Source organism: Geotrypetes seraphini, chromosome 14 (genome assembly GCF_902459505.1).
Source record: "Geotrypetes seraphini chromosome 14, aGeoSer1.1, whole genome shotgun sequence".
Lineage (NCBI taxonomy): Eukaryota > Metazoa > Chordata > Amphibia > Gymnophiona > Dermophiidae > Geotrypetes > Geotrypetes seraphini.
Window position 1 is genome coordinate 38,117,536 of NC_047097.1, and position 11,425 is coordinate 38,128,960.

An 11,425-nucleotide genomic window follows, 5' to 3' on the forward strand; every position below is an offset into this window, starting at 1 on the left:
GAATCCCCATGCACACACCTGATCTTTAAGGTGCCCCGGGGCCTAACACACTGGGTCCCTTTCTGTCGTACTAAGTCCTCCCAGGCTTGGGAGGATATGAGGGACTGATCAGCCCCCGAATCTAGCATGGCATGCATGGGAATCCCCTCTATTTGTACCTCTACCCCCAGCTCCCAGGAGTTTCCCGGGTTTTCTGGTTTCCTTCCCAGTAACATCGTTCTTGCCCTCATCTTCGTCCCCCTCCCCAAACCTCTTCCGGACAGGTGGACTCTACCTCCTGCCTTGCCCTTCTTACCAGCCCCATCCTTCCTTGAACATTCCCCCTTTCCCTGCGCATTCAGGAAATTTTCCACTATTTGGATAGCTGATCCCAGGGACCTCCCCCCTTGTTTCATTAACCATTCCCTTGCTGTCGGGGGTATTGCTTCCATAAACTGCTCTCTCGTAAGTTCGGCTACTATAGCCGGCCAACTTTGGGCATGAGATGCCAACCACCTTTCACAGAGGCGCTTAAGCCTCTGAGCTAGGGCCTTAGATCTCTCTCCCGGCTCCATTTTTAAGGCCCGGAACTGCATTCTGTACTGTTCTGGGGTATGTCCAAGATACTCTAATAGGACTTCTTTTAAGCACTTATAGTCCGAAGCTTGTTCAGCATTTAAAGTTCGGTAAGCCTCTAGCGCTCGTCCCGCTAAGCAGGGAATAAGTTTTATCGCCCACTGGTCCTGAGGCCAGTGAGATGCCCCAGCCACCCGCTCAAAAGCTAATAAAAAATCTTCAATATTGTCCTCCGGTGCTAACTTATTCAGTCTAATAGGCTCCCCAAAGGAAGCTCCTACCGGGCCGCTGGTGGTTGGTTCAATCACTTGCCTTTGTGCCAGCTTATGCATAGCCTGCACTTGTTCCCCAAGCATATGAAGTAACTCGGCATGGCGGGTTTGTTGGGCGGTCTGATCAGCTTTCCACAAGTCCATCTGTGTCCGCACCGACTCTCGCATCGCCTCTGCAAGCTGTCGCCGCTCGACCTCCCACGCTGTTGTAGGTTTGACCGACTCCATCTGGAAGGAAAGGGAAACGAGAACACAAACCAAGTGTGGCTCTTTAAGCACCTTTCCCCCACTCCCTTCCCGGAAACAGGAAACCTTTTACTTAGAATCCCTCACCAGCACCCTAAGGTACCCTTACCTCAGGCACTGATGAGTCTGCGCCTTTGGGTTTTTTCCTCCCCAGGATTCGATCTCCGTCTCCGCATACACTGTTCCTCCGGTCGCCTCACTACCAGGATGCAGCTGGGCTCACTCCGGTCTCCGTCCGCCGACCAGGATCTCCGGCCTAGTAGCCACGCACTCCTGCAACACCTCTGTGGGACTCCACCAATACTCCAACCAAAATTGAGACTTTATCATTCACTGTCCAAACTCAAAAAAAACCTGTAATCCACAGGCAATTTTAAAGTTACTGTTTTCAGTCTTCCAGTACTTGTGCAGCACTCACAACCTGCACCAAGCAGTATTGCAATTCCTCCCAGTTAGGCAATAGTACTTGCAATATCCATAAGCAATGTGCTTTCCACAGCAATAGTCAGTTCTTTAGACAAAAATTTGAAAAAGCAAAAAAAAAATTCCACTGTTCCAGCAGTAGCCTGTGAGTGGCGCTACATCCCACCACTGCCACCATAATTCGCTCTGTGGCGGGGCCAGGAGTAAGCCTAGCGCTGGCAACCCGGCTCCCGCCCCAGGCGTAGGACGGAGCGCTCCCAGGAGGACTCCCACTGGATGATCAGTAGAATAATTAGTAGACTGCTTTTTGGGTAAAGTTCATCTTTTATCTTTATTACTGTCAACCTAGAGGCTTATGGGAAATTATATCAATCTGACCCTGGCATGGGAAGGCAGATAGACCCTTAGTGCAGGGAGACTGTGTTAAGTATCCCTGATATGTTTTTAGTTTCCCTGATTGAATCATGACTAGCTAAAAGGTGTTAATGTCTGATTAAGAGGGTGCTTAGGACAATGGTGCACAGATCAAGCCAGAGACTTAATCCCATCACCATGCTTGCAGATGTCACACTCTCCTTTGTCAATTAAATTGACCATTGTCTCAAACAGTTTGCAAGTTCTAAACAGAAAGATACTGGGAGATACAATATTTTCTCTAGTCAGAATAAGATTCCAAGGTATAAAAGCCTGCTCTCTGCTCTATCAATATGTCTCTTTTTCTATGGAGCTATCTCTGTCTCTTTTCCTATCAAGCTATCAGGAGAGGGGTCTTGGCCCTCTCTCTCTCTTTCTATCTAGCTATCTCTTGGCTCTTGGCTTGGCACTCTGGTTCTCTCTTGAGCTCTCTCTATCTCTCTGTCTATCCTTCTCTTTATCTATGGAACACGAAACATCACCCCATCCCCCTCTCTCTCTCTCTGCCTTTCCCTGAAACTTCACACTCAATTCCTTCTGGACTCTGTAAGGCAGGGGAACTGCTGGGCTCTCTATTTAAGTGTAATGCTCTCTGCTTAATTGTAATGCTTATAAATATTACTTTTCTGTAAGACTATTTCTATAATATATTCTTTATATAATCACCCCTGGCTGTGCTTCTTATTTGATTCTATCCCTATCATCTGTGAAGGTATTGAACTCGGGACCGCGGATTGTAAGGCCGTGTCAAACATAACCCCTCCAACCTAACATTGTGGGGGTGCGACCATCCTTACATTTTATTATCTTACATTTTGGGGGCTCTGTCTCGGTCCTTCCTGATGACTTGGGTAAGTATAATTCAATTTTTTTTAATGTATAAGAGTGAGATAGAATCAAAAGCCCTTGGGAAACCCTTAGATTGATTATACTGGATGACACACTGTTGAAAAGTTCCAGTAATATTGTGGGGTTTTTTACTTGGTGAGATTTTATTTCTATTTTTGATTGATAGACAGAGTGAGATAGAAATCAAAAGTCCTTTTGGAACCCTTAAATTGTTTTAGACTGGATGACACAATTGTGAAAAATTTCAGTAATATTTTGGGTTTTATATTTGGTGAGATTTTACTATCAAAAGTCTTTGTAATGTTACCTGTGCCAGTTTGCATTGTATGATTTGCTATTATAGGCTTGCTAGGGTGTTGCATGTAAGAATATTTGAGCTGCTCTGAAGAAAAAGCAATGTTACTTACCGTAACAGTTGTTATCCGGGGACAGCAGGCAGCTATTCTCACTAGTGGGTGATGTCATCCGACAGAGCCCCGATACGGACATCTTGCAAGCATGTCTTGCTTGAAGAAACTCAGAAGTTTCGAGATGCCCGCACCGCGCATGCGCCAGTGCCTTCCCGCCCGATGCTCCGGGCATGTCTCCTCAGTTCAGGTAGCTAGCAGAGAAGCCAACCCAGGGGAGGTGGGTGGGACGTGAGAATAGCTGCCTGCTGTCCCCGGATAACAACTGTTATGGTAAGTAACATTGCTTTATCCCAGGACAAGCAGGCAGGTATTCTCACTAGTGGGTGACCTCCAAACTAACCTCAATGGGATGGAGGGAGAGTTAGCAACTTAGGAGAACAAATTTTGTAACACAGTTTGGCCAAACTGTCCATCCCGTCTGGAGAAAGTATCCAGACAATAATGAGAGGTGAATGTATGAACCGAGGACCAAGTGGCAGCCTTACAAATCTCCTCAATCGGTGTCGATCTGAGGAAGGCTACAGAGGCTGCCATTGCTCTGACCCTATGGGCTGTGACCTTACAGGGAAGGGGTAATTCAGCCTGGGCATAGCAGAAAGAGATACAAGCCGCCATCCAATTGGAGATGGAACGCTTCGATACAGGTCGTCCCAACTTGTTTGGATCAAAGGAGACGAAAAGTTGAGGAGCATTTCTGTGTGGTTTGGTGCGATCCAAGTAGAAAGCCAAAGCACGTTTACAGTCTAGAGTGTGTAGAGCTGATTCTCCAGGATGAGAATGAGGCTTTGGAAAAAACACTGGAAGCACAATGGATTGGTTGAGATGAAAATCAGAGACCACTTTAGGCAGGAATTTCGGATAAGTGCGGAGGACCACCTTGTCATGATGGAATACTGTGAAAGGTGGGTCCGCCACTAAGGCCTGAAGCTCACTGACCCTGTGAGCAGACGTGAGGGCCACCAGAAAAACCACTTTCCAAGTGAGAAACTTTCGGGGAGCCTTGCTCAGAGGCTCAAAAGGAGGTTTCATAAGCTGAGAAAGGACAACATTTAGATCCCAAACCACTGGAGGCGGTTTGAGAGGAGGATTGACATAAAAAAGTCCTTTCATAAATCTGGAAACCACAGGATGAGAAGAGAGAGGTTTCCCTTGTAGAGGCTGATGGAAAGCCGCAATAGCACTCAGGTGGACTCGTATAGATGTCGACTTGAGACCAGACTGAGACAGGTGTAGAAGATAGTCCAATACAGAGGAAAGAGAGGCTCGTTGAGGCTCCTTAGAATTGGAAACACACCAAGAAGAAAATCTAGACCACTTCTGGGAGTAGCATTGACGAGTAGCAGGCTTCCTGGAAGCCTCCAAGACCTCCCTCACCGCCTGGGAGAACTGGTGAGGGGTTACGTTGAGAGGAACCAAGCTGTCAGGTGGAGAGACTGCAGGTTGGGATGAAGCAGTGAACCTTGATGTTGAGTGAGCAGTGAAGGAAACACTGGAAGAAGGACCGGCTCCCTGCTGCTGAGTTGAAGTAAACTAAACTAAACTAAACTAAATCTTGGGTTTATATACCGCAACATCTCCACAGGTGGAGCTCGACACGGTTTACATGGTTAGTGAAGGAACGGAACTCCAGTAGATTTATAGAAGTAGGTAAGAAGAGAGGTTAGGTGTGATAATACTAGGGAGGGGATGAGGTTACGTTTTGGAGAAGAGCCAGGTCTTCAGAAGCTTACGGAATGGTAGAAGGGGGCTCAAGTTGCGGAGAGGGGAAGGGAAACTATTCCATAACTGAGCGATTCTGAAGTGGAGGGAGGAACCGAGTTTACCAACGAGGGAGATACCTTTTAAGGAGGGGAGGGATAATTTTAGTTTTTGCGTGGATCTAGTGAAGAATGGATTTGAGGAATTCCAGGATAGAGGAATAAGAGGTGGAAGGATACCGTGGAGGATCTTGAAGGTTAAGCAGGCACATTTAAAGTGGACCCTGGAGATGACAGGAAGCCAGTGGAGCTTGGACAGGAGCGGAGAGACATGGTCAAATTTACTTTTTGAGAAGATAAGTTTGGCCGCTGTGTTCTGGATTAGTTGGAGTCTGTGGAGGCTTTTCTTTGTTAAGCTAAGGTAAATGGAATTGCAATAGTCCAATCTGGAGAGGATGATGGACTGTACGAGCACGGCAAAGTGTTTTTGGTGGAAGCAGGACCTCACTTTCCTCAGCATGTGAAGGCTGTAAAAGCATTTTTTTATCAGGGAATTGAGGTGGTCGTTGAAGGATAGCGAGGAATCTATGGTGATGCCCAGGACTTTGCTAGAGAACTCCAGTTGTAGAGAGGAGCCTGTGGGCAGTGGGATGGAAGTGGGTAGATGATCAAGTTTAGGGCCAAGCCAAAGTAGTTTGGTTTTGGACTCGTTCAGTTTCATTTGTACAGCGAGGGCCCAGGATTGAAGGTTGGTTATGCATGAAGAGATGTTTGCTGCGAGATTGGTGAGGTTTGCGTCGGTCTCGAGGAGGACCAGGATATCGTCTGCGTAAGTGTAGAGTGTTTCTAGGGGGGAAAGGTGGAGGAGGTTCAGGGAGGACATATAAATGTTGAAGAGGATAGGAGATAGGGGGGAGCCTTGTGGGACTCCACATGTCGGTTTCCACGGGGAGGATGAGGTACCATTCTTGGTAACGTTGTAAGAGCGAGAGCGTAAGAAGTTTGAGAACCAGTCAAGGACTGTGGAGCTAATGCCTATCTCGGAGAGTAAGAAGATTAGAATGTCATGATGGACAACGTCGAAGGCTGCAGAGAGGTCGAATTGAAGGAGAACGGCAAATTTTTTGTGAGAATGAAGTTGTTGGATCTTCGAGATTAGGGAAATCAGGAGGGTTTCAGTACTGAAGTTGGGTCTGAAGCCGTATTGATAGGGTAGGAGGGTAGAGAATCTTTCCAGGTAGGCTGAGAGTTGGGAGGAGACAATGGACTCAAGCAGTTTGGTTAGGAGCGGAATGTTCGCTATAGGGCGGTAATTGGATGGGATGGAGGGATCTAGGTCAGCTTTCTTCAGTAGGGGGGTCAATGCAATGTGTCCCATTTCAGGTGAGAAGAGGCCCGATAATAGGGCAGAATTTATGAGTTTGGTGAGAGATGAGATGGCCTGTGCGGGTATTTTCTCAAATAGATAGGGTGGAAATGGATCCAAGGTGCAGTTGCAGGATTTCAATTTCTGGCAGAGCTTGAGGACCTGCGATTCGGATACTTGCTCAAAGGCAGTCCAGGATCTATTGACTGGGACAGGGGTGGTGACATTTGGAGTAGGAATGGGGGTGGCGAACACTAGAGAATTGTAGGAGACTACGGGAGGGAAAGAGCTTCTTAAGGCGGTGACCTTTCCATTGAAAAAGTTTGCTAGTAGGTCGGCTGATGGGGAGGAGGGGAGTATGGAAGGGTTGGTGTTGGGGATTAGGGAGCGCCAGATATTGAACAGCATGCTGTTCTGGTTGTTTGAAGTAGAAGGGAGAACCAAGGTTGTCAGGGCCACCGAGGAGCAATCAGAATCATGGTGGCATGGTCCGATCTCAACTTGACCAGAGTCTTTTGAATGAGAGGAAATGGGGGGAACGCATACAGGAAGCGATTCCCCCAATCCAGTAGAAAGGCATCTGCCTCGAGATGATGAGGAGTGTAGATCCTGGAGCAAAAAAGAGGCAGTTTGAAGTTGTGAGGAGCCGCAAAGAGGTCTATCTGAGGCGTTCCCCACTGAGCAAAGATCTGATGAAGGGGCATGGAATGGAGGGTCCATTCGTGAGGCTGGAGAAGCCGACTCAGCTTGTCCGCCAAGACATTGTCCTTCCCCTCAATGTAGACAGCTTTGAGGAAGGTGTTGTGGCGAACCGCCCAATCCCAGACTCTGAGAGCTTCCTGGCAGAGGGAGGCCGAGTCCGTGCCCCCTTGCTTGTTGACATAATAAATGGCGACCTGATTGTCGGTGCGAATAGGGACCACCATGTCGTGCAGCAAATGTTGAAAAGCTTGAAGAGCATTGAAGATGGCTCTGAGCTCTAGAAGATTGATTTGATGGAGTCGGTCCGCACAGGTCCAGAATCCCTGAGTGCGAAGCCCATCCAGATGCGCTCCCCAGGCATAGGTCGAGGAATCGGTTGTGAGAACCTTCTGGTGGGGAGGAGAATGAAACAGCAAACCTCTGGATAGATTCGAAGAGGTCATCCACCAGAGCAGAGACTGCCGAAGAGCAGGAGTGACTGTGATGTGTCGAGTCAACGGATCCGACACCTGAGTCCACTGAGATGCCAGGGTCCACTGAGGAATTCTGAGGAGGAGTCTGGCAAACGGCGTCACATGAACTGTAGAGGCCATGTGGCCCAGGAGGACCATCATGTGTCTCGCCGAGATGGTCTGGCGAGAAGACACAGACTGGCAGAGATGAAGAAGAGCATCCATGCGCTGAGAAGGAAGGAAGGCTCTGAGACGAATGGTATCCAGGATAGCCCCGATGAAGGGCAGAGACTGGGTCGGCTGTAGATGAGACTTGGGAAAGTTGATCTCGAATTCCAAACTCTGCAGGAACAGAATTGTGGACAGGGTCGCCGAGAGGACCCCCGAGGCCGAGGGAGCTTTGATCAGCCAGTCGTCGAGGTAGGGGAATACCTGAAGACCCTGGTTCCTGAGTGCTGCGGCCACCACCACCAGACACTTCGTGAAGACTCTGGGAGACGAAGACAGGCCGAATGGAAGCACTCGGTACTGCAGATGGAGATGTCCCACCCGAAATCTGAGGAACTTGCGAGAGGCCGGATGAATGGGGATATGAGTGTAGGCCTCCTTGAGATCCAGAGAGCATAACCAGTCGTTCTGCTCGAGGAGGGGGTAGAGAGAAGCAAGCGTCAGCATGCAAAACCTCTCTTTGACAAGGAATTTGTTGAGGACCCTGAGGTCCAAAATAGGTCGCAGGTCGCCCATCTTCTTCGGGACAAGGAAGTACTGGGATTAAAACCCCTGGTTCAGTTGGTCCGTTGGAACCGGCTCCACGGCACGAAGCCAGAGCAAAGCCTGAGCTTCCTGAAGAAGAAGGGCGGTCTGAGTCAAGTTGGAAGGATACTCTCTTGGAGGGTGGTCCGGAGGGACCCGATGGAAATGAAGAGAGTATCCCTCCCTGATGATAGTAAGGACCCAGAGGTCGGTTGTTATGGTCTCCCAGCGATGATAAAAATGATGGAGACGCCCTCCGATGGGAAAACCAGGGGGAGGCAGAACGAAGTTGGTTATGCCCTCGACGAGACAGTCAAAAAGGCTGAGTGGTCTTAGGGACAGCAGGCGACTGAGACTTAGGCTGACCCTTCTGGGGGGGCTGTCGCTTCACCGGTTGCCTCGCAGGAGGAGTTTGCCTCGGCTGATAACGCCTCTGATAAATCAACGGTGGACGAGAAGGTCGAGACTGCTGAGGCTTAGGCTTCAGCCGAAGGATAGATTGGAAGGACTTTTCGTGGTCAGACAATTTCTTCGTGACAGTCTCGATGGATTCGTCAAAAAGATCCGCCCCAGCACACGGGACGTTCGCCAGGCGGTCCTGAAGATTCGGGTCCATATCAATGGTCCGCAACCAGGCCAACCGGCGCATCGCCACCGAGCAAGCCGCCGCTCGGGCTGAGAGATCGAACGCATCATAGGCAGATTGCATCAACTGAAGCCGGAGTTGGGACAACGAAGCAACCACTTCCTCAAACTCAAACCTAGCCTTGGACTCGATATATGGAGTGAACTTTCGAAGCACAGGCAGAAAAAATTCCAAGTAGGTTGCAAAGTGGAAGTTATAATTCAGGACTCTAGACGCCATCATTGAATTCTGATAGATGCGTCGTCCAAACTTATCCATGGTTCTGCCCTCGCGACCCGGAGGCACGGAAGCATAGACCTGGCCAGGATGAGACCGCTTGAGTGAGGATTCGACCAGGAGGGACTGGTGAGAAAGCTGAGGACCCTCGAAGCCTTTATGATGCACCGTGCGGTACCGCGAATCCAATTTGCCAGGGACCGCAGGGATAGAGTAAGGAGACTCGAAGCAGCGCATGAAGGTCTGGTCGAGGAGCTTGTGCAGGGGAAGCCGCAAGGACTCCGCCGGAGGCCGAGGCAAGTGCATGGTATCGAGATACTCCTTGGAATATCGAGACCCCGCATCTAGAGTAATGTCCAAGTCATCCGCCATCTGCCTGAGAAACGATGAAAAGGACAGTTGGCCCGCCGTCGCCGGTCCGCGAGACGGACTAGAAGAAGACGAAGCTTCAGGCTCCAAAGAGGCCTGTGAGCAACAGGACGAGTAGAAAACCTCGTGGTCCTCGAACTCCGGGCGCGGAGGGGGAGACCCCGTCGAAGCAGCATACCCCAACCGAGGCAACTTCTTCTGAGGCGAGACGGTTGAGTGTCGAGAGGAATGCTTCGAAGAATGCCTGGACCGATGCTCCTCTCGATGCCTGGAAGGGGATCGAGTCCTTCTGTGAGAGACTGGGTCAGACGCTTCCAAGGAGCAGATCGGACTCGATGCCGTCGATCACAAAGGTGGAAGAGTCGGTGCTTCTCTGGACGTCGCCCAGGCTTGATAGGGAGTTCGGAAGAACTCGTCCTGCTTCCTGCTATGCCCCGGACTGGATGGCCCTGAAGGTGGACGCCACACTGAATCATGGGGCGAAGTAATCGGTTCCAAGGGAGGCAGGTCACTAAACGAGGGTTTCCTCGAGGGAATGGGCTCCAAAGGAGGCATATCACTAAGAGAAGCCCTCCTCGAGGGAATTGGTTCCAAAGGAGGCACAGCACTATCGGAGGACCTCCTCGAGGACCCGGACACCGCTCGCCGCTCCACCTCGCCGAGCAACGAGGTCGTGCGGCGAGGAGGAGGAGGAGGGGGCGGTCCGCCCCCGAAGCCGAAGCAGGGAGTGCTTGCCAGCTTTCGGCACCTTGAGCACCACCGGTGGAAATGTAGGGGTCGATACCTGCTCCGAGGAGACGGAGGAAGGCACCGGCGCCGAAGCCTGGGCCGAAACCGGGGTGAACGATGCCGGTTTCAGGAGGCCCGAAGCAGCTGGGGAGGCAGCGGGCTTCGCTGAAGGAGTCGAAGCCCCCGTCGATGTCGATGTTGAAGCTGCAGGATCTGACGAAGCTTCCATCTTGAACATGGACTCCCAGAGCAGACAGCGGCGCTTAAACGCTCTCGCCATCAGAGTGGAGCAAGGCCGGCACGATTTCGGGAAGTGATACGGTCCCAGACACTGTAAGCAGCGTCGATGAGGGTCCGTGAGCGAAATCGCGCGCTGGCACTTGCTACACTTTTTGAAACCGGTAATCGGCCGGGACATAGGCCGGAAAAGCTCCGCCGCAAGGTCGAAGGCGCGGGGCCTCAGCCACGCGGCCGACCCGGAGTCGGAAGGAAAAATTTTTTTTTTTTTTTGAAAAAGGAAATCAAAGAAAGAAATAAATGCACAGGAGAGCCCAAAAGAACTCAACCCGCGGCAAAAAGAAGGCAAAAAAGATATTCAATGGGAGCAAATTGAAGATAGACTTCTCAGCTCCGCGGAAGAAAAAGAACTGAGGAGACACGCCCGGAGCATCGGGCGGGAAGGCACTGGCGCATGCGCGGTGCAGGCATCTCGAAACTTCTGAGTTTCTTCAAGCAAGACATGCTTGCAAGATGTCCGTATCGGGGCTCTGTCGGATGACATCACCCACTAGTGAGAATACCTGCCTGCTTGTCCTGGGATAAGCAGGGTTCAAAGTGAAAACAGTCACTCAATTAAGACACGCCACATCTGTATAACTTTTACTTTTTTTACCTTGTGCTTTTAATTCTATTTCTTGTCAGTCTCTGCCCTGGTGAAAGGCCCAGTGCACACTGGACTGGAACTGGCAGCTGACACCTCTGCTCTTCTAACAGACTTCTTATATTTGTTCCTGCTAAACTTCTGCCTGTAAATTTCAGGTAGTAACCAGTGGGGGCAAGTGTAGGCATAAGTGTATTATTTTATGCCAATGACTCTTGCCTAACACGCTTTACCTCGCTTTTCTACCTATTAACTAAAGTCTCCCTCCTTCATAAGTGGGAGCATTTCAATCTCAAAGGCTACACACAGACAGGGACATTTAGAAGCCCATTCTCTCTGCCCACGAACCAAGGCAGACTTCTGCAGCCTCAAATATGAACCCTTTTGATTTTCAAGAACTCACAGATATTGTACACAAATATTTTGACAAGAAAGGGGGTCCATAT